At 49.1% G+C, this 20,521-nt stretch overlaps 1 protein-coding gene across 2 annotated transcripts in view; it reads right to left on the bottom strand.

The window, feature by feature from the left end:
- Window positions 1-20,521, bottom strand: part of NOC3L (NOC3 like DNA replication regulator) — a 468,680-nt gene that overhangs the window by 319,507 nt on the left and 128,652 nt on the right. The window lies entirely within an intron of this gene.

Here is a 20,521-nt window from a genome sequence, read left to right as displayed (position 1 = left end):
AGAATTAGTACCAGCAGCAGGAATAGCGGAGCAGAGCGGGTATGCCAATACACGGGCTAAGTGGTGGGTGCATCGGCATGAGAGTGGAGTGCGGGCGCAAGACTGCATGTTGAGTTGCCTATTTGCTTTTGGAGTGCAGCTTTCAGTGTTATAAGCAGTATCACTCAATTCCGTTATAAAAGTTTGTGCGGAAGTGGTATGCTTGGTTCGTGAATGCATTGTGATGGCACTTTCAATGTGTTCTGATGTATGCACGTTGTAATAGTATGCGTGATAATGGGGAGCATGGTAGTGGGTCATGAATGTTAGTGTACGCATTTTTAAGGCATGCGTGATTAATGCATACGTTGTTCCATCATACAACCTTTGCATAAGCATTGAAAAAAACCTATAGATTTTGCATGTTTTCTTCTCTTACCTTTTATTTTGCTGGGGTTTTTTTGGAGAACGGTTGACAAATCCTACAGGGCAACATTTCAGATGAGTTTATTCAAGTCTTATTACAATTCTTTAAGAGATCAATCCGATACTGCCAGACATGCAAAGAGCCGCTCTAAAATATGGTCTCCGAGCACCAACGCAGGGGGACCCCAGCCTTCACCATACAGGTGAAGTGACAGCCACAGCCTTCTCCAGCGGAGGTCAGAGGGACTCGTGCAGGGACATATGAAGCTCAACGACCTCATGTCAGATGCTTACCAAATGTAATCAGCACGTTTTAGACGTCTGTGAAAATAGTTTACGAGCACCTTTTATTGCTACAGGAATAAGTAAATGGGCGATAGGGGGTCTTGATAACATTCTCAGCAGCTTGAAAGCATGCCTCTGCCCGACGTGTAAATGCTACAATCACTTTATTGCTCCTGCTCCCAAACTCCTCATTCCTCACCTCTCAAAAAAATAAAACAAAATAAAAATCCCAGCTTCTAGTCATCAAAAGAACCTAACCCCTCTTAACCTCTACTCCTGGCAATTTTTGTATGTCAGAGCCTAGGGGTGCAGTATTTTCTATTTTTTTTTTGGTCTTGAGTTGGTTCTTTCTTGACCTAGGTTCTAACAGGCTTAATGTTGCATTGTCCGATTCCCAGCACCCCTCTAGCAGGGGCACTCCGAACCTCATCTTGCTCCTTTTCGGTTGCTGCTTTTCACTAACCCACGTTCTCGTGTACGGCATTTCACAGCACAACTTGACTATGTCAGAGTCCCCCTGTCATTTGTATCCATGCTTCCAAAAGAAGAACCACTGGAACAACCAACTAACCGGCACTAAATCCTCACCTACTCTGATCCACTTAAAAGAGGCAGTAAATACAGCCTATTCATTCGGGCCTCTTGTGGGTCCCCACCTCACACATGCTTACATTTAGGATTTGGGTGAGCGATTGCCTAACATGACGCCCTTGTGCTGCTGTTCATTTTTCATGGGGTCTTTGTGAGCGCAGCCTGGAAGAGGATATGGTGTTACGGCCAGAGCTGCTGACTGTAGCAACTCTGTGTCGGCTCATCATCGTGTGATTCTGGGAAAATCACTTAATTTCCCTGTGCCAAAAAAATTCATGTAAGCAGCGTAGCACGGCACGCTTCATCTTGTGTTTTTTTTTTTTTTTTTTTTTTTTAAACGGTGCGGCACGCCACGCTTTATATTGAGTTTATTTTAAACATTGCAGCATGCTTCAACAATAGCAGATGCGACTTTCTTTTCTTCTGCGCAGTTCGCCCAACTCCATGCCACCATGGAGATAATCATTAGCATGGCTTAAAGTAAGTGCCTCCACTAATCATCAATAGCACTCATTCATTTGTTCCGATTCTGCACACAACCGAATATTGTTTTTTTTAGAAACTGCCGCGCTCTATATTATGTATTTTTTTAAACAGTGCAACACGCCGCACATCAGCTTCAACAATGGCGGCTGCGCCTTTCTTTTCTTCTGCGCAACTCACCAAAACTCTATCTTAGTCCTTCACTGACTCATCCAGAGTCCAGTTCCTTGTCACATCCCACCCATCTGACCCCATCCCGCTCCCCCACACTCACCCCCAACCATGCACTAATCATAACACCTGGAGTAAATCGCTTACTGGCAAAGGCTTTCCGGCCCTCTCCACGCTCCATGCTGGTATAGCTGGCGGCTTGGCTGCATGCCACACTTCAACTTCAACAACTGTGACCGTGCATTTCATTTCTTCTGTGCGGCTCGTCGAACTTCATGCCACCACGGAGACAGTAATTTGCAGGGCTCAAACAAGAAAGTTCCTCCGCTGGTCATCGAGAGCTCTCATGCAGCTGTATTGATTACTGGTGGCGTTTACTCTAATGGAATGCATTCTGTGTTTTTGTGTGCGTTCACTCCGTCATCTGTTAGGTATACCTCTTATGTACTGTGTGCGTGCGCCCCTTTTGTGAATGCTGTACTGTAGTCTGTGTGAGTGTTCATGTGCCGTCTGCTCTGGGTGCATGCCACAAGCATGATGTCTTGTACCTTGCGTTATCCGTGGGCATAATGGATCTATGCCCAGAGTAGGTGAACAGGATGATTTCTGTATACTGTTTGCATACTCCATGTGTGCTATGTTTCTACACTATGATTTCTCTGTATGTGCACTGTATGTATTGTATGTTTGTGCACAGTTACATGTTGTACACTCACAACACGAAACAGAAACCACGTCTTTTGTGTTACGGGTGTAGATTCTAGTTCCCTGTTGCATTCTGGTACTTGTAGTTTTCCCTCCAGTGCCCCGTTTTAAATGCGAAAAAACAATTTGCCCGACAACTCCAAGGTGCCCGCATGGCTTTGGAACACACTTTTTCTTTAAATAATCACTCCACTGCAAACAAAAATCATACTTAAAAAACATTGTCATTTACTACGACAATGGCTCCAACTTTCACAAATGCGAGACCTATTGCATTGCAAATGCTTGTTGACTTGGTCACTGTAGGAAGCTGTCTCTTTGTGTAATATTCCAAAATGAGGTATATTTGTGTAGAGAATCCAGGTATCCCTTAGGAGTGGACAGGGCTCGCTTTAAAAATCCCAAGGTGCTCTTTTTGTAAATGTAAATGCAAATGTATTGCGACTTATATGGTGCACGTATCACCCGAAGGCATCAAGGCACTTGCCTTGGGAACCCGTCCTGGCTTTTTCCCTGTGAGATAACCCCTACTGGGCATCCCCAAGGTGAAAGCCAGGCATTCCGCAGCGGGTGGGCCGCCGTAGTGGAGATTAAGCAAGCTATTGCCCAGAGTTGCAGCGTGGGACCCCATGATTAGAGTAGGCACCGAGGCGAGAATTATCGAGTCCGTGGACATTTTTGGGCTCAGGACCCTGCGGCGTCGGGAATTGAACCCTGGTCCCGTGCCAGACCTCTGCATCAGGGTCTGCCGCTCTAATCAGTGAGCCACACTCCTCCTTGGGGGGTAGCGTGGCCCAGCAGCCTTATGCTCATCTAGGAGGAGTATTCGCTCTGTGTTGCATACACACAGACAATACAAGATACACACACATTTAAATAAGAAGATTTACACCAATTTAGAAAAATAGCACGTTAAAAAAAAATATATATTTTAAACACCAATAACTTAATTATTGGGTAAGTAATTTTTAATATAGCAGTTTTGACGAATATAGGTAAATGCACTAGTATTATTTCTAATGCGGTAATGTTATCCTATGGGGAAAATCACATATACTGCATATGGGTACTTAACAGCAACTTACAGAACCAATATTCTAGAGTTAAGGTAAGTATAGGGCAAGATCAAAGGCATCAGCAACAGGTCACTTCGGTAGGCTCTGGGGTGTCTGGATGCAGATGCTTTACAGCAGCGGATGCCCCGTTTGCGTCAATGGGAAACAATTCTGGGGAAAAGAAGCTGGGACGGGGGACAGTCCAGTTGAACCCACAGGGTGACTTAGTCCTTGAGCTGCTTGGGCAAGAAGGGAAACGATCGATCCATTTCTCCTCTGGCTTTAGGGCAGTGACGTCTTTACGCGTTGGGTCCGAGCTTCAGGAGACACTCGTGGTTAAGCGGGACAGCACAAAGAGGCTGCAGGCGGTGAATGAAAGTCCAGTCTGGGTAAACCCACGGTGGTGTTCGACTCTGGAGGGTCTCAGGACTTCATTGGCACCGTTGGCCCAATTCAACTCAGGAAGGGCACAGGTGAAGTGGAGCTTTATAGTGTTGGGTTTTCGCGGTTCTGAGTCCTCAGGGTTCTTCTTCAGTGCCTGCAGGATGCAAGGGATCAGCTCCGCTGCTCCACGGGAGATGCTGATTGCTTCCTGAAGTGCTGGCAGTTCTCCCAGCCTTTTGGAGGAGGAGCAGCTGCAGGAAAAGTAGCCTTTGGTGCAATTGTCTGGGACAGCAGGCAGGCCAGCAGGATTAGCACAAAGTCACTTGCTACTCCTCAGTTCCTGCTCTTCGCTGCTCTTTGGTGTCCTTCTTAGGTCATCAGAATCTGCTTTCCGGGTGCCAGGGTTCCTCTAAATACTAGATTTAGGGGTGTTAACGGGAGTGAAGGGTGGTAGCCAATGTGTACTTACCCTTGGGGTCACTACAACCCATATGGCCACTTCTTGTGGGAAGTGGGAATAATCCTGTCCCAGGGTTCCAAATTCTGTCATCCCCCAGATGGTGGAATTTCCCTAAAGGGGGGGCACATCAGGCAGCTCACCTTAGGGGTGTGACTTGCCTGGTAGTGTGCCACATCTCCTTGCATATCCAATGTCCCATCTGTTCTGGTGCCAAATGGGCCCAGGGAAGGGTGTTGACATTCCCATTGTCTGGGGAAGCCATGGTCACCTATCAAAGGCGGCAGAGGCTTTTGAAGTGAAGCCATCATGCATCTAGGGAACTCGTTTTCACTAGTGCCCAGCACGTAACTTAAAATGGCTTCCCTGTTTACTTGTGATAGCCAAGAATGTACTTCGACATCACAGGGCCGTATCTGCTCATGAAGATATGTCCAAAAATGTAGTATAGTGCACACTGCCTTAGAGCTGCTGAAGGGTTGGCTTACCTATACTGCATGCAGTGTCTGCTGCAGGCATGGCACCCAGAGATGTGTGCCATGTTAAGTTTTCACTTGTATCTGCCACAAGACAAGCAAGCCTGAAAAGGCAGTTTGCATGTTGGTGCTGAGGGGTCCCTTAGGGCAGCACAATGCATGCTGCAGCCCTTGGTGACCCTCTTTAGCCTCCTTGCTCTAGGTACCAGGGCACCACTTAATAGGGACTTACAGGGGGTTCCAAAGGTATTGCCAATTAAGGGAACAATTGTACAGTTTAGGGAAGAGACCAGGCAGTGGGGAACTGCATAGCAGGAACCCAGGGATTACCATCAGAAGGCCCCTTTTCCCTCCTGAGGCGGAAGCCGGGAGGTCTCTTTCTTTCACTTTTGCCTTGACACCCTAGGAATTGTATTTTTAACTTTGTTTGCTCGTGCTTGATTAAAAAGCACTTTTTAAAACTGGCATTTCCCCTTGATCAAAAAGCGCTTCAGAATAGAGACTCCTCAGCGCTCCTAAGCGCTCTGTGCCCCTCCCCTACCCGGACCGCCCTCGGCTGAGCATCGACGCCGAGGGCTGGGATTCGAACTTGGCGGCCATATTGGGTGTGGGCCAGGCGAATTGCGCGCTCTAGCAGCGCTATAAAAAGGAAGTAGGACTAATCCTCCAGCGATTACCATCAGAAGGACCCTTTTCCCTCCTGAGGCGGAAGCCGGGAGGTCTCTTTCTTTCACTTTTGCCTTGACACCCTAGGAATTGTATTTTTAACTTTGTTTGCTTGTGCTTGATTAAAAAGCACTTTTTAAAACTGGCATTTCCCTAGCGTGTTCTCTAGCGCTTGATCAAAAAGCGCTTCAGAATAGAGACTCCTCAGCGCTCCTAAGCGCTCTGTGCCCCTCCCCGGACCGCCCTCGGCTGAGCATCGACGCCGAGGGCTGGGATTCGAACTTGGCGGCCATATTGGGTGTGGGCCAGGCGAATCGCGCGCTCTAGCAGCGCTATAAAAAGGAAGTAGGACTAATCCTCCAGCGATTACCATCAAAAGGACCCTTTTCCCTCCTGAGGCGGAAGCCGGGAGGTCTCTTTCTTTCACTTTTGCCTTGACACCCTAGGAATTGTATTTTTAACTTTGTTTGCTCGTGCTTGATTAAAAAGCACTTTTTAAAACTGGCATTTCCCTAGCGTGTTCTCTAGCGCTTGATCAAAAAGCGCTTCAGAATAGAGACTCCTCAGCGCTCCTAAGCGCTCTGTGCCCCTCCCCTACCCGGACCGCCCTCGGCTGAGCATCGACGCCGAGGGCTGGGATTCGAACTTGGCGGCCATATTGGGTGTGGGCCAGGCGAACCGCGCGCTCTAGCAGCGCTATAAAAAGGAAGTAGGACTAATCCTCCAGCGATTACCATCAGAAGGACCCTTTTCCCTCCTGAGGCGGAAGCCGGGAGGTCTCTTTCTTTCACTTTTGCCTTGACACCCTAGGAATTGTATTTTTAACTTTGTTTGCTCGTGCTTGATTAAAAAGCACTTTTTAAAACTGGCATTTCCCTAGCGTGTTCTCTAGCGCTTGATCAAAAAGCGCTTCAGAATAGAGACTCCTCAGCGCTCCTAAGCGCTCTGTGCCCCTCCCCTACCCGGACCGCCCTCGGCTGAGCATCGACGCCGAGGGCTGGGATTCGAACTTGGCGGCCATATTGGGTGTGGGCCAGGCGAATCGCGCGCTCTAGCAGCGCTATAAAAAGAACGGTCATGACTCCGTACTGCGGACGCGCCGGATCTGCGCCAGAGTCGTGCCAGAGTCATGCCCGTTTGCGCCCGTTCGCGCACAGTTGTGCCCAGGGCCCAAGACCCTTGGTATACCAGCCCCATGCCCTTTAACATACTCCCGCCTGACACTACTCTCACTCAACAGGGTGCTTCCATCATCATGCAGCCATTCGATGGACCTTGGGCTCGGTGGCTTCTCTTGCAACAACTGCTCTTTTAGGGCTACAGAGGCCACCATTAAAACCACACCACTCCCTAAAAACAGGACAGTAGACACTGCTTTAAAGATGGCACTGGTTAACTGCCGTTCTTTACCAAAGCACGCCACGGAAATCGCACTATTGATCGAAGATTTAAACGTGGACATTCTGTTTTTAACAGAAACGTGGCTCGGCTCATCCTCTGGCCCCGACATCGTCCGGGCACTACCTGCTGGATATTTGATCCAGCACAGAGATCGAGAACTTAAAGTTGGTGGAGGGATCGCCATTTTATACAGGGAACACTTAGCTTGTCGCCTGATCGACAGCACTATCCCAGACTGTGAGAGTACAAAATTCTCCATCACCCACTCCTCAGAACTTTCAATCTCCGGTCTCTTAATCTACCGTCCACCTGGCCAGATTGGTCAATTTATAGAAGGGCTAACAGAAACAATTCTGGAATCAGCCACCATGGTCTCTAATTTCATAGTGCTAGGAGACTTGAACCTCCATTTTAACAACCCCTTGGACACGATTGCCACGGAATTAACCAAAGACTTAGCTGCATGCCAACTTAACTTGATTGTTCAACACCCTACTCACTCTAAAGGGAATCTCTTAGATCCAATATTCGCCAACGTTGCTGAATTGTCTACATCTGTACCATATTCTATCCCCTGGTCAGACCATATGGTAATACCCTTCTCATGGAAAATTAACAGACCGTGCACCAATCAACCCCCCCATAAAACCTTAGGTAGGCGCTGGACAAAGTTAGAACCCAGCGACTGGATAGAATCTCTGAAGCAGAACGAACCTAGGGCCAACCAGAATATCGATAGGGCCAATACTGACTTCAACCAATGGATAGTACAATCATTAGATAGTGTGCTCCCCAAAAAATGTATTTCAAAGAAAAAAGGTCCGAATAAACAGCCTTGGTTCAACTCAGACCTAAGGTCCCTTAAACAGGAATGCAAACGAGAGGAAAGACAATGGCGAAAACACTTCGACGAGGAGAAGAAAATTAAATACAAACTTACAATCAAGAAATATAAAACTGCACTTAATGTAGCCAAATCCAAATTTTATGCTGAAAAAAATCGAAAAATCCACTAACGCTCCTAGAGAAATGTTCAGAATAGTAAAAACTTTGACAAGGGCCCCCGATCCCCCCTCATCCGAGCTTTCACCTGAAGAATCTGGTGCTCGTTGCAACGAACTAGCAAACTTCTTTGCCACGAAAATTGAAAAGATTCTTCTTTCTCTCCCTCCACTCCCAGCAGCTGAATCCAACCCTCCTCCGAGGGATGACATCAATTCTACCATACCTCACCTTGCATCCTTCCACCCGCTCAGTGACGATCTTTTCCCTTCCCTTTTCAACTCCATAAAAAGCGGTTCTCCCCTTGATCCTGCCCCCATGTCCATCCTGAAATTAGCCCTCCCCATGTTAGCAAAAACATCATTGACCTTGTCAACACTTTCCTGGAGTCTGGCACAGTACCTCAAGACTGGAAGCTAGCCATGGTGAGGGCCCTGTTGAAGAAGCCAAATCTCAACCCTGATGACTTTTCCAATTACCGCCCCATCTCCCTCCTCCCTGGCATTAGTAAGCTTGCTGAAAAGTGGGTGAATAAACAACTGGCATCCTATTTGGAGTCCTATAACCTGTTACACCCCACCCAAACAGGCTTTCGAAAGGGACAGGGAACCGAAACAGCTTTGTTGAGGGTGGTCGAGGTATCCAGGAGGATTCTGGACGCAGGTGGCAGCGCTGCCATTATCCTCCTGGACCTCAGTGCCGCCTTTGACACGGTTAACCACCGTGTCCTCCTAGCCCGTCTAGAGAGAATTGGAGTCACAGGTAAGGCCCTTGAGTGGCTTGAATCCTTCCTTAGCAATAGATTCTTTAAGGTCTTCTCAGACACCAACTGCTCCCTTCCAGTGCCATTACAGTGTGGGGGTACCACAGGGCTCCTCCCTTAGCCCCACACTGTTTAATGTGTACATGGCACCTTTGGCAGAGGTAGTGGCCCCCTTCGGAATCCAGCTGGTAAGCTACGCTGATGACACTCAGCTAGTAGTTTCCCTTAACCAGGCAGACTCCCCCCCCGAACAATCTTTACAGCTGCCTGGGTGCGGTCGCAGAGTGGATGGATGCATCCCACCTGAAATTGAACGGAGGAAAAACCGAGCTGATGCTGCTCGGAAGGAAGGCCACCATTAACATCTTCTCTATGTGGCCTCCTTGCATGGGACCCGGGCCTACCCCAAAAACTGAGATAAAAAGCCTCGGGTTCTGGCTCGACATGGAGCTATCCTTCAAAATCCAGGCAAGAAAGACAGTGGCTACTTGCTTCGGTTTAATGAAAACCATCCGCAAAATCCTCCCCCAGCTACCCGAAACTGCTAAGAAAACCATAGTCCAGTCCCTCATTTTATCAAGGCTGGACTATGGGAATGCACTTTACCTAGGAGCCCCCAATTCAGTTACCCGACAACTTCAGATGGCCCAAAACTCTGCAGCAAGGCTACTCACTGGTACCAGCCATCGTACCTCAGCAGCACCTTCACTAAGGACCCTGCATTGGCTCCCAATAAAAGAGCGGGTCCATTTCAAAACCCTCTGTCTGGTCCATAAAACTCTCTATGGGAATGGCCCCCCCATTCTGAACGATATGATCAGACCATACATTCCATCTAGGGATCTTCGCTCTAAACAGCAAAACCTCCTCACAATACCCAGGACCAACAGAGCCCGATCTGGGGACCGTCTCTTCTTGCGAAATGCAGCAAGGCTGTGGAATGCCCTCCCGCTTTCACTTCGCCTAGAACCCAGCCTGCTGGCATTTCGAAAACAACTTAAAACAGCACTGTTTCCCAAGATACAGATGAGTTAGCTCCCACATCTCAGATCCTGGTCTATCCCTTCTGTTCAACGTCAAGCGCTGGGATGCTTCCGAATAGCCATGAGCTATACAAGAACCTCTTCAATTCAATTCAATTCAGGGCACTTCTGTTAAATTTGCATCAGATACCAGCCTAAAAGTGGGAGTGACCATATCGAAAAGAGGCACTTTCTTATGCAAACCCATTATCCCCCCCTCAAACGAAAGAGAATGAGACTAACCTTTTTCAAGAGAGGCTTCATCATCCAACTGGAAAAACCTGGAAAGGCCTTCTGCATTGGAATGGTCAGTCTCATTTGTGTGCTGTGCTGTAAAGTCCATAACCTGTAGGGAGACGACCCACCTCACCAGTTTGGGGTTTTCAGCTTTCATTTTCATAAGCCATCTGAGAGGCCTGTGGTCAGTTTGGACAAGGAAGTTAGTACCAAACAGGTATGATCTCAACATCTTCAAGAACTAAGCCACAGAAAAGGTTTCCCTCTCAATGGACACCAATGCTGCTCTCTGGGTAATGGCCTCCTGTTAAAGAAAGCAACAGACTGTTCATGGCCATCGTCATTGGTCTGGGAAAGGACCACTTCAATCCCATGTTCAGAGGCATCAGTCTGCACTATGAATTGGTTTGAATAATTTAGAGCTAAAAGAATGGGTACTGAGAGGAGGAGCTTCGCGCGCGACCAAGATGGCCGTGTGAGCACAGGGCTCCCGAGACCCTCGTAGCCTCCCACATCTATCCTGTCGTTTATCCTGTCCTTCATTGACATATCTGTGAAGATGAACCACAGGTGAGGCGAGATCTGCTTTCAGATTCCGAATCGGACCCCGGAAACCGGAGTTGTGGTGCTCTGAAGATTGCGGCCTACGCCTCCGTGATGCCCAGCTGTTGAGTTGGCACAATGCCGAGCTGCAGTTGAACAACATCAGCCTGAGGTGGTGGGGTCGATCGGTCTGGTTGACTTTCACTTTCGATTTGGTCTTTCCCCGACGGAGATTCGACCGCAAGCGGCCCCTTAGTGCCGAGGTCGGCTATTCTATGCTACATCCGAGTGTACCTCCTCACCGCTTTGAGAATCTTGATTGGATACCTGGTGTGTGCCCTCCTGAGTGAGGCTGGGCCACGGCCCTGAGGTCCTGGAACCGCCATCTTCCTACCTAGTCTGCCTCAAATCGGTCTGTACTCCTCAATGGCGGGGAAACCAGAGGGTGAAAAGCAGAAGCTCAAGACAACCCGGCGGGGTGGCTATACCCAGACTAACAATATGGATTGTTATGCCCAAACTAGGGGATCTCCTAGCGGACTGGGCAGATCGCTGGAGGACACTAGAGATGTTCCGACTTCTGCAACCGAACCAACCCTACAAGACGTTATGGCCGCCATAGATGGGATCAAGTCCTCCCTTGGGCAACAAATGGAGACCCTCGCCCATAAACTTGACACTGTGGCGATCGATGTTAATCTGATCCGTACAGACCTGACAAAAACTAACGAGAAAGTCAAGTCGTTGGACATTAAGACCTCCAGTTTGACGAGCGATGTTGCTGACCTGTAGACGGAGGTCCGCAATTTGAGGGCCTCCAATGATCTCTTCGTCCGTTGTTTGGAGGATTTTGAAGGGAGGGCTCAGCGGAACAACGTTCGCATTATCGGTGTCCCGGAGAAGGCGGAAGATTCTGCAGCTGACATCTTCGCCGAAAACTTGGTTGTTAACCATCTTGTACCCAAGGGGCTAAGTACATTTTTCATGGTCGAGCGAGCCCATAGAGTTCCGGGTGGTAAGCCAAAGGTGGGGCCCCACCGCAGCCTATGATCGCAAGGATTTATAATTTTCGTGACAGAGACGCTATCCTGCAGGCTTTGCGGGTGAGTGGACCTATGAAGTTCGAGAACACTACTATCAACTTCTACCCGGACTTTACCCAATCTGTTCAAAGGCAGAGACTTGGTTTCCTGGGGGTAAAGAGGAGACTGCGTGATATGGGCCTCAAGTACACTATGCTTTTTCAGGCCAAGTTGAGAATCGAACACGCTGAGCGCACTTATTTTTTTGATCGGCCTGATGCGGTGGCCGACTGGCTTGACACTCTACTGACCCATCCTGCACCAGAGGAACAATCCGGAGGGGCAGAAGGCGGACCAATGGAACAGGAATAGATACCTTTGCCTGGTTTCTGGGGTCCCCAGTTGGCCTCGAAATGTGGTTCGCTAATCCTGTAATGTGAATGGTTGTGACATCCGGGGGGGTTGCGGGGCTATTGGTGGGTCTCTTTCCGCCTCTGACTTACTTTTTGTAGCTTAGTTGATGTGGGGGCGACCGGCACACTGCAAGTTGGGGTGGCTTTCTAGTCTTATGCAGGGGTGCAGGGTGGGGGGGTTCGTAACGGGATGTTGGTGGGTGGAGTGGGGGTATTTTGTTGGGGTGTGTGTTTGTTTTCCTGCAAGGCAATGTATTGTCAGACTTTCTGATCGAAGTGCTGGATTCTCGTTGGGGTTGGAACTTTCACTTTCGGATGGGGGGTAGGGGGCTGAAATTGATGAGTTGGAATGTGAATGGGTTGGGGGATAGGATTAAACGCGGGGTAGTGCTGCAATTGTAGAAACGTCTTTCCCCAGATGTAGTCCTTCAGGAGACTCACTTGATAGGTAATACTGGTCATGCCATGAATAGGAAGGGGTATCGTCTGGTCGCCCATGCCTGGTTTTCCTCAGGCTCAAGGGGGTTGGTATTCTGATTAAGGCTTCTCTCCCATTGGAGATCGATGCAACAGTCCTAGATGACAGGGGGCGCTATGTCGCTCTAACGGGTAGGTGGGAGGGTCGAACTCTTTTCCTGGTTTCTGTTTATGTCCCCCCTGGCTTACAGTCAACTACTTTCGCGGACTTGGGACGTGTGGTCCTCGCTGTCCCCGAGGGGTCATTGCTATTGGGTGGTGATTTTAACGCTGTGGCTTCTGGTATGGCTGAACGGCACCCACCTAGAGATCTTAAGGGGGCGCAGAACTGGCTTCATGATTTCATCGATACTCTGGGCTTGGTAGATTGTTGGAGGTTGTTGCATCCTGTTCAGCGGCAGTATACCTTTCACTCGGGCGCACATGGTAGTCTTTCTAGAATTGATTATGTTCTGGTCCCGGCTGCACAGGCGCTTTCTGTTACTGAGGTTAAGCATCTCGCTCGGGGGATCTCTGATCACTCTCCACTATGGCTTTGTATGGGGTCCAGTCCTGGGACAGAGGGTCGGGTAGCCCCGATCAACCCATGGTACCTCCGGAACCCTAAAACTCGTGCGGATCTGGTGAAATCTCTTGACCACTATTTTCTTGAGAATGAGGGTTCGGTTTCGTCGGCGGTGTCCCTTTGGGAGGCTTTCAAGACTGTTCTTAGGGGCCAGGCCCGATCGTTAATCGCAGGTGTTAAGAAACGGAGAGACGAGGAGGTGGTTAAGATTGAAGCGGAGATAGCGGACCTTGAGCTCGGCCTGGAGCGGGAAGTTACGCGTGCTAGGACGCATGTTTTGAGACTCAAGCAGTTGGAATATAGGGCGTCAGTTACTGACGTGGCTAAGGCAATGAGTAGAGAACAGCAGGGACGGCTTTATGACGTAGGAGATAAAGCTGGCAAATTGATAGTGTGGCTGGATAAGAAGGATAGGGCTAGTCGTGTGGTGCCCGTGATCGAGACGGCGAGCGGTTGTCGGTTACTGACCCTGAGGAGATCGTTCAGCGTTTTGCAGATCACTTTCAGTCAGTATATGCCTCTGTGTCGGATAGGCCGGAGGAAGATTCACATCTATTGTTGCGTGATATTGCTCTACCGCGTCTTTCTGATTTGGATAGGGAACATATGGATGCTCCAATAACTGCAGAAGAGGTGGCTCTCGCGATTCGCTCCTTGCGTTCGGGAAAGGCTATGGGTCCTAACGGCCTGCCTATTTAACTTTACAAATTGCGGCCTGACAAGATAGCGCCCTATGTAAGAGATATGTTTTTGGAGTCTCGTGAGTGCGGTTCTCTACCCAGCGATCAACGTCTCGCGACCATTGTGGTGATCCATAAGGAAGGGAAACAGAGGGACAAGTGCAGATCGTACAGGCCGATTTCTCTTTTGAACGCCGAACCTAAGATCCTTGCAAAACTGCTGGCTAACCGCTTGATCACCGATATCAGTGAATTAATACACCCGGATCAATCCTGTTTCATTCCGCATAGAAATACTGCCCTGAATCTCAGGCGTCTACACGGCGTTCTCGCGAGAGCTGCGACGTTGCGTGAGCCGGCCGTCTTGGCGTCATTAGATGCCACGATGGCTTTTGATACTGTGGAATGGCCATACTTATGGGCCGTGTTGGCTAAGTTCGGGTTTGGACCTGGTTTTATTGGCTGGGTGCGGCTTCTCTACGAGGACCCCCTTGCGCAAATTGTCGTGAATGGTCGTGTTTCTACTCACTTTAGTCTTGTCACGGCTGTCCCTTGTCTCCGTTATTGTTTGCCCTAGCCCTAGAACCCCTTGCTGCGTGGATCCGATGGGAACCCTCGATGAAGGGTAATCTCCTGAATTCGAGGATGGCATCTCGCTCTACGCGGATGATATCTTACTGTATTTGACCTCACCCCGGAAGTCATTGATGGTTCTGTGCGATGTCTTGGCCTCCTTTGGTAGGAACTCTGGTTTGATTATCAATTGGGCGAAATCCTACTTATACGTTCTCTCTGGTGATGTCCTTCTTCTCCCACGGACCTGCCCTATTCAGGTGACTGACTGGATTTAAGTACCTCGGTATCTTTATCTCGTTGGATCCGATGGCCCGTTATGAACAGAACCTTCTCCCACCTCTGGCTAGATTGAAACAGGACGTCGCGAGTTGGCGTAAACTTCCGCTTTCGCCGCTCGGTCGTGCGGCCCTATTTAAAATGATGTCTCTGCCTCGTTTTTTTTGTATGCTCTGCTCTCCAGAACACTCTTGATATTGTCCCGCTGGCTATTTTCATGCTGTCGAAGACCTTCAGAGGAAGTTGATATGGGACGGTAGACCTCGTATTGCTCTTGCCAAATTGACGCTTCCCTGGTATGACAGGGGAATCGCTCTCCCTGACATCAAACGCTATTACTGGGCTGCTCAATTGGGTGCCATCAACCATGATATGTATGGGCCTGCATTAAATCCTGCTTTCGCTATGGATAGATGGCTGCTGCCCGGTGGTGATTATTATAGGGCGCTCTACTCAAAATCGGTGGTTACGACTCTGTCGGGGCCTACAAAGACGTCGGTGCGTATGTGGCAGGACGCTAATACTTCACTGGGGTGGAAAGATCGCTTAACTTTAGCGACCCCGCTCTTCGGTTCGGACAGGCGTGGGAAGTTATGGAAAACCAAGGGGTTCGATAGATGGGACCTTATCGGTATTAGTAAGGTGGGCGACCTCTGGGTGAAGGGCCAGGTGAATTCATTTGAGATGTTAAAGACTGAGTTTGAATTGGGTGACACAGAGTACTTTCGCTACGTCCAGGTTCACCATGCCTTAATTTCGGTCTTCCCTTTGGGTGAGGTGATTCCAGAGTCGTCCCCACTTGAGGATAGGCTGTTGAATGGCCATGTCCCCGACAGCACCATCTCCCTTGTTTACAAGAAATTAATTAATAATAGGATTGATCTCCTGCTACATCTCCGGGATTTGTGGACCCGTGACGGCCTTGAATTGGATGACTAGGACTGGTAATCTGCGATCTCCTCTCCCAAGGAGGTCGCGATTCCAGCACGACTCCGACTGGTACAACTTAAGATCCTCCACAGGATTTACGTCACGGGTCCCCGTTTGGTCCGAATGGGCTTTTCTGAGGAGGGATTATGCAAGCGAGGATGTGGGCAGGTTGCTACCTTTCTTCATATTATTTGGGAAGTCGCGAGATTGCTGCCTTTTGGAGTGGGGTCCATGAGGTCATGAAGGAAGTGACTGGTGTTGCTCTCTTGCCGGAGGCCAGACGCTGCTTGTTGAACGTCTGGGAACCTACGGATTATAATGTAGCTCAGACTCAGTGGCCATCCCTGGGGGCCATGATTGCCAAGCGAGATATTGCGCAGTTGTGGGGGTCCCAGAGGCCTCCTACAGTAGACTTATGGAAGGAAAACATGGATTGGTGTATGTTCAGGGAAAAGACTGTGTACCTAGCCAGGGGCCGTCCCCGGAAGCGGTGTAGAGTGTGTAGACCTTGGAATAGTTATCGTGGAAATATATGTATACCGCCTGCAGTTGATAACATTGATGCTCCACCTTCCCCCCTGACCCATGCATTTTGACCATTCTATTGCATTTTTATCACATTTGACCCCTGTCCCCCCCCCCTCCCCTTTCTTTACATCGATTGCTGTTCAGTGTATTTTTCCTCCCTTAATTGAACTGGCACTTTGTATAACATGATTCATTCCTTGCTTGTTTGTATATGTCAATAAAAAGAAACAAACAAAAAAAAAGTTTAAAAAAAAAAAAGAATGGGTACTGAGCATATTGCTTCTTTCAGGGTGTCAAAAGCCGTTTGACAGCTCAGTGTCCAGTTTATCTTCTTTGGCATCTTTTTGGAAGGAAGTTCTGTGAGGGGTCCCACAATGGTACCAAATCCCTCCAAAAATCTCCAGTAGTATCTAGTCAAGCCAAAGAATGCCCGGACTTGGGTATGGGTGGTTGGAGCTTTCCAGTCCAGAACTGTCTGGATCTTGGGCTGTAAAGGTTGAACTTGGCCTCTACCCAAGTACACAACTGTGCCCTGCACTCTCTGGCACTTGCTTGCCTTGATATAGTCAGCCCTGCACCTTGAAGAGCCTTCAGGAAGGACCTTCCCAAGGTGGATCAGGTGATCCTTCTAAGTGGAACTATGGACAGCAATATCATCCAGATATGCTGCAATAAAAGTCTCCAACCAAGCAAGGACATGTCACATTAAAGCCAAGTATCACTGAGACATCAGGAAGATACTCATCTGAGCGATAATAACTAAGTGTTCCGGTCTCTGGCACCACCCAGTGCTCAATGGCCCGTGGGTGTCCTCACTAGTCTGATCTGGGCACACGTGGCCACGTTACATGGAGGCATGAGCCCATGGGCTTTACTTCCTTAGCAGGCTGCCATGCTCACACCTGTGCCATTACCATTAGAGAGGCCCCTGCTGAACATTCATGAGCGGTTAGCCCCCTCAGCCGCCCAGCAGTATGCCCCCTCGGACACCCAGCCGTTTCTCACTGGGATGTTCGCCAGGCTTTCCTCTGCCTCCCGGGATGATTCTTGGCTTATTTGTAGTACCTAACAGAGGTGTTTGGGTTTGAGGAGGGTGCGCTATACTCAACCAAGTTGGGAGATTGGAGTGGGAGGGTGGGTTCATATTTCACGGTTTGTTGTTTTGTATTTTCTTCACTGACAGGACCTTTACACAGCTTTATTTCCTATTGGCAACTTCTGGCATTGCCCCATCGACACTTCCTCGTGGGCTGAATGGCAGCAGAAAAGCCTGACTTGTCCATGCCTATCTCACTAGGCATCACATTGATATTTGCTTCCTCCAAGAGCGCTATCTTATCCCGGGCACCGCGTCTCAACTGTGTGCGCTGACTTCTATACCTCCCTGTACTCTAATTACACTAGGGGGTATCAGTTTTATTGTGGAAGGGCAAACCCTGGCAACTGCGGTGTGCTGTCTGCCAACAGTCGATTTGTTATACTAGCCGGTACATTGCACAGACTCCCCGTCTTCGGGCCGCAATTTACGGCCCCAACACTGATTGTCGGACTTTTTCTCCGAAATATGGCGACTCATTCAAGGGCTGGGTCCTGCTGCTATTCTCTGGGATGGGTACTTCGAAGTCATAGTAAACGATAAACTGGACGGTGCAGTGATGTCCTGTCTGCTTCACCCCAAAGCCGCCACACTACTCAACACTATCATAAAAGACCATTATCTTAATGACCTTTGGCAGGTTACACATGTGACTGATTGGGAGGGCACCTGCATCACAACGTCCCACAGCGCGAAGAAGCAGGGTCTGGTGTACTGTATTGTTGCTCCTGGCTAGCCCAACGCAGAGGCCCCTGGAAGACGTACCTTTACTCCTGAATGTCAGATCTGTCCCACCACCGAGTGAGAGGATACCAGGACCCACCGGAGCCTCACAGGACCAGTACCCGCGGTACAGGACCACTTGCAACAGGCAAAGCCTGTTTAAGTCCAGTCGGGATTCTAACAGCACTGAGACTGAGCAGCCATCCAGGGATGTCAGCACTGCTGAGACACACTTCCAGAGTGCCCCAGCTGTCCTGATTTGTGCACCCTCAACCGCCGAGACCGACAACTTCAAGGCCCTAGGATGCACAGAGCCCAGCCGACCTTTCCTCTCTGCATCCGAGGTCCCCGGCCCGAGAACTGGCTGTGCCCCTTTGATCCCAGGGCCCTTGTGATCCATGCCCCTCATTGGGAGCTCTCGGACTGGTCTCGATGTGCCCGTCTGCAGCCTGTTTCTAGGTGCACTCCTTCCTACTTTCCAAAAGCGTAGCGCTAAGCTACCAAATTGACCAGCACCTCTGCACCCGGATGCCACTGGGCAGGTAACGAGTAACTGCTCGTGGTACTTTGGAACTGGGCCCCTTCTGTCTCGATGTCCCAAAAGAAAGCCCCAGAAACACGACCGTAAATACCTGTATGTAGCATATGTCTTTTTCCCCATAGGAAAGCATTGTTGCGTAAAGATACATTTAAGTGAACTGTTTACTTACTTGTGAAATTCGATATTTAAAAAACTACTTTCTTGAGAGCTAAGTTTTTGGTATCAAAGTACCTAGTTTTGGTCCACTATATAAAGAGCCAGCTTCCTACAAGGAATCCATCCTTGTTCGGCACAAGGATATGGCCGGAGTAATACTCAGTTCCTACTTATGAGGCCAGAATCTTCTCGAAGGACACTTTGGCCAGAAGGATCTGCACTTCCGGCAAGATGGACATGTGGTCCTAGGTCAGCCAGCCTCACAGTCGTAGACGGTGCAGCGGGGTAGAAAGAAACAGGAGGGCCTAGCCTTGATCGGCAATTTGAAGAATTCACTTGTCAGACTTAATGACTTGACATCTGTGGCAGAAATGCTGGATCCTATCCCTAACAGGGTGGCTGTGTGCTAAGAAGGACAGAGTATAAAGGCTTTGCAACTGCAAGAGAGGGGAAGTTGGGGAGATAGCCGGGTAGCTCAGTCTCCCACCTGCCCTATCACTGATGTGCAGGGCGCTGCCTTTTCAAGCCAAGGCCTCAGCCAAAAAAAGGCTTGGAGGTGTGTTGGGCTGGCGGCTAGGTCTAACCCTGACAGCATTGGAAACCCCTACCGTAGCCTCGAAAGGGAGCAAATTGCTGCTAGAACTGTCTGGGTGGGGCAAACAAGGTTAAGGAACATGCTGGGGCTCTGCTTTCTTTAAACTGTTTTGGACAAAATCCGTTTTTGTAGCCAAAATGGTGAAAACTATCAAGTGGCATGTCTATCAGGGAGAGTTGGACATATCTGGAGAAGGCCATACCTTCACCCGGATATGGCACCAAAGTATCACCACCTTACCGATCACACAACCTAAGCCGTCTGTTGTGTCCAAGTCAAATCGAATCTCACATTTTCCTGCATCTTGGCCAATGTGGATAGTGTGAGTCACACAGTACTGCCAATAAAAAGTGGGCTATATCCCACAGGGCACTGGAGTAGCAGCACAGAAGACTGCTGGCATTTACTTATCTCAGAGTATGGCTTGTGGAGGAAAAATTGCACTTGCCAAATGTCTCTATTCTCTTGGACTCCCGATCAGGCGGGGTGGTAGGAAAGGCACTGGGATTTACCTTACTGGAGGACGCCATACACCACCAAGCTTTCTGGAGTGAGATGTTGCACACGAAAGTCATGGTTGCTAGATGCTGGTCAAAGGCACAAAGCAACGTGCCTATTACCTAATGTTCTGGACCATGGTTTTGCCGACGTGCCCAAAAGCGTATCAGTGAGGCTTCATTAAGTGGTAATAAAGGTTCTGTAGATGCTTGACAAAGATGCAGTACCTCTGTCAAACATATATTTTTCCTTCAATAGTAGGGAGTTATCAATCTAGCCCATTGACCACCGTCCACATAACAGTGTAGGTGGTGCTTTCTTTGGTAGAAGGCCAGCAGGAGAAAGGAAGTCAGTATCTGGAAAAGTATCCAGGCCATTGGTATCCTGTAGTTCCTCATACCAGGTTCGCTCATCATTTTGCAGGACAAAATCATACCCTTCATCAAAAGTGTCCAATTCAGCACTGAAAAGGTTGTGTGAAGTCTGAGCCCTACCATTTGGTAAAGGCAAGGTACAAGAATCGGAAGGGTTAAGGCTCAACCTTGGCTGAACTAGATTCAGCTCGGAGTACCCCTCTGGAGCTAGCACCGACGTTGATGAGAAGGAAACTGGTGCAGTAAGTGGTGCTCAGACTGAAGTCAGCACTCGAGCAAGTGGTGAACCTGAAATAGGTTTGAGGCGAACAGACGGTGCAGAGGGCAGAACACTGACTAAAGTCCGACTGGAGCCCCTTACGGATCCTTGAGGCCCAAAGGCGCACCAGAGGAAAACGGTAAAGTGGCGAAAATGCCTCAACTTA

The sequence above is a fragment of the Lissotriton vulgaris genome, chromosome 5 (genome assembly GCF_964263255.1).
Source record: "Lissotriton vulgaris chromosome 5, aLisVul1.2, whole genome shotgun sequence".
Taxonomy (NCBI): domain Eukaryota; kingdom Metazoa; phylum Chordata; class Amphibia; order Caudata; family Salamandridae; genus Lissotriton; species Lissotriton vulgaris.
Note: the sequence above shows the minus strand (reverse complement) of the source record. Positions and strands in the feature narration are given on the sequence as shown.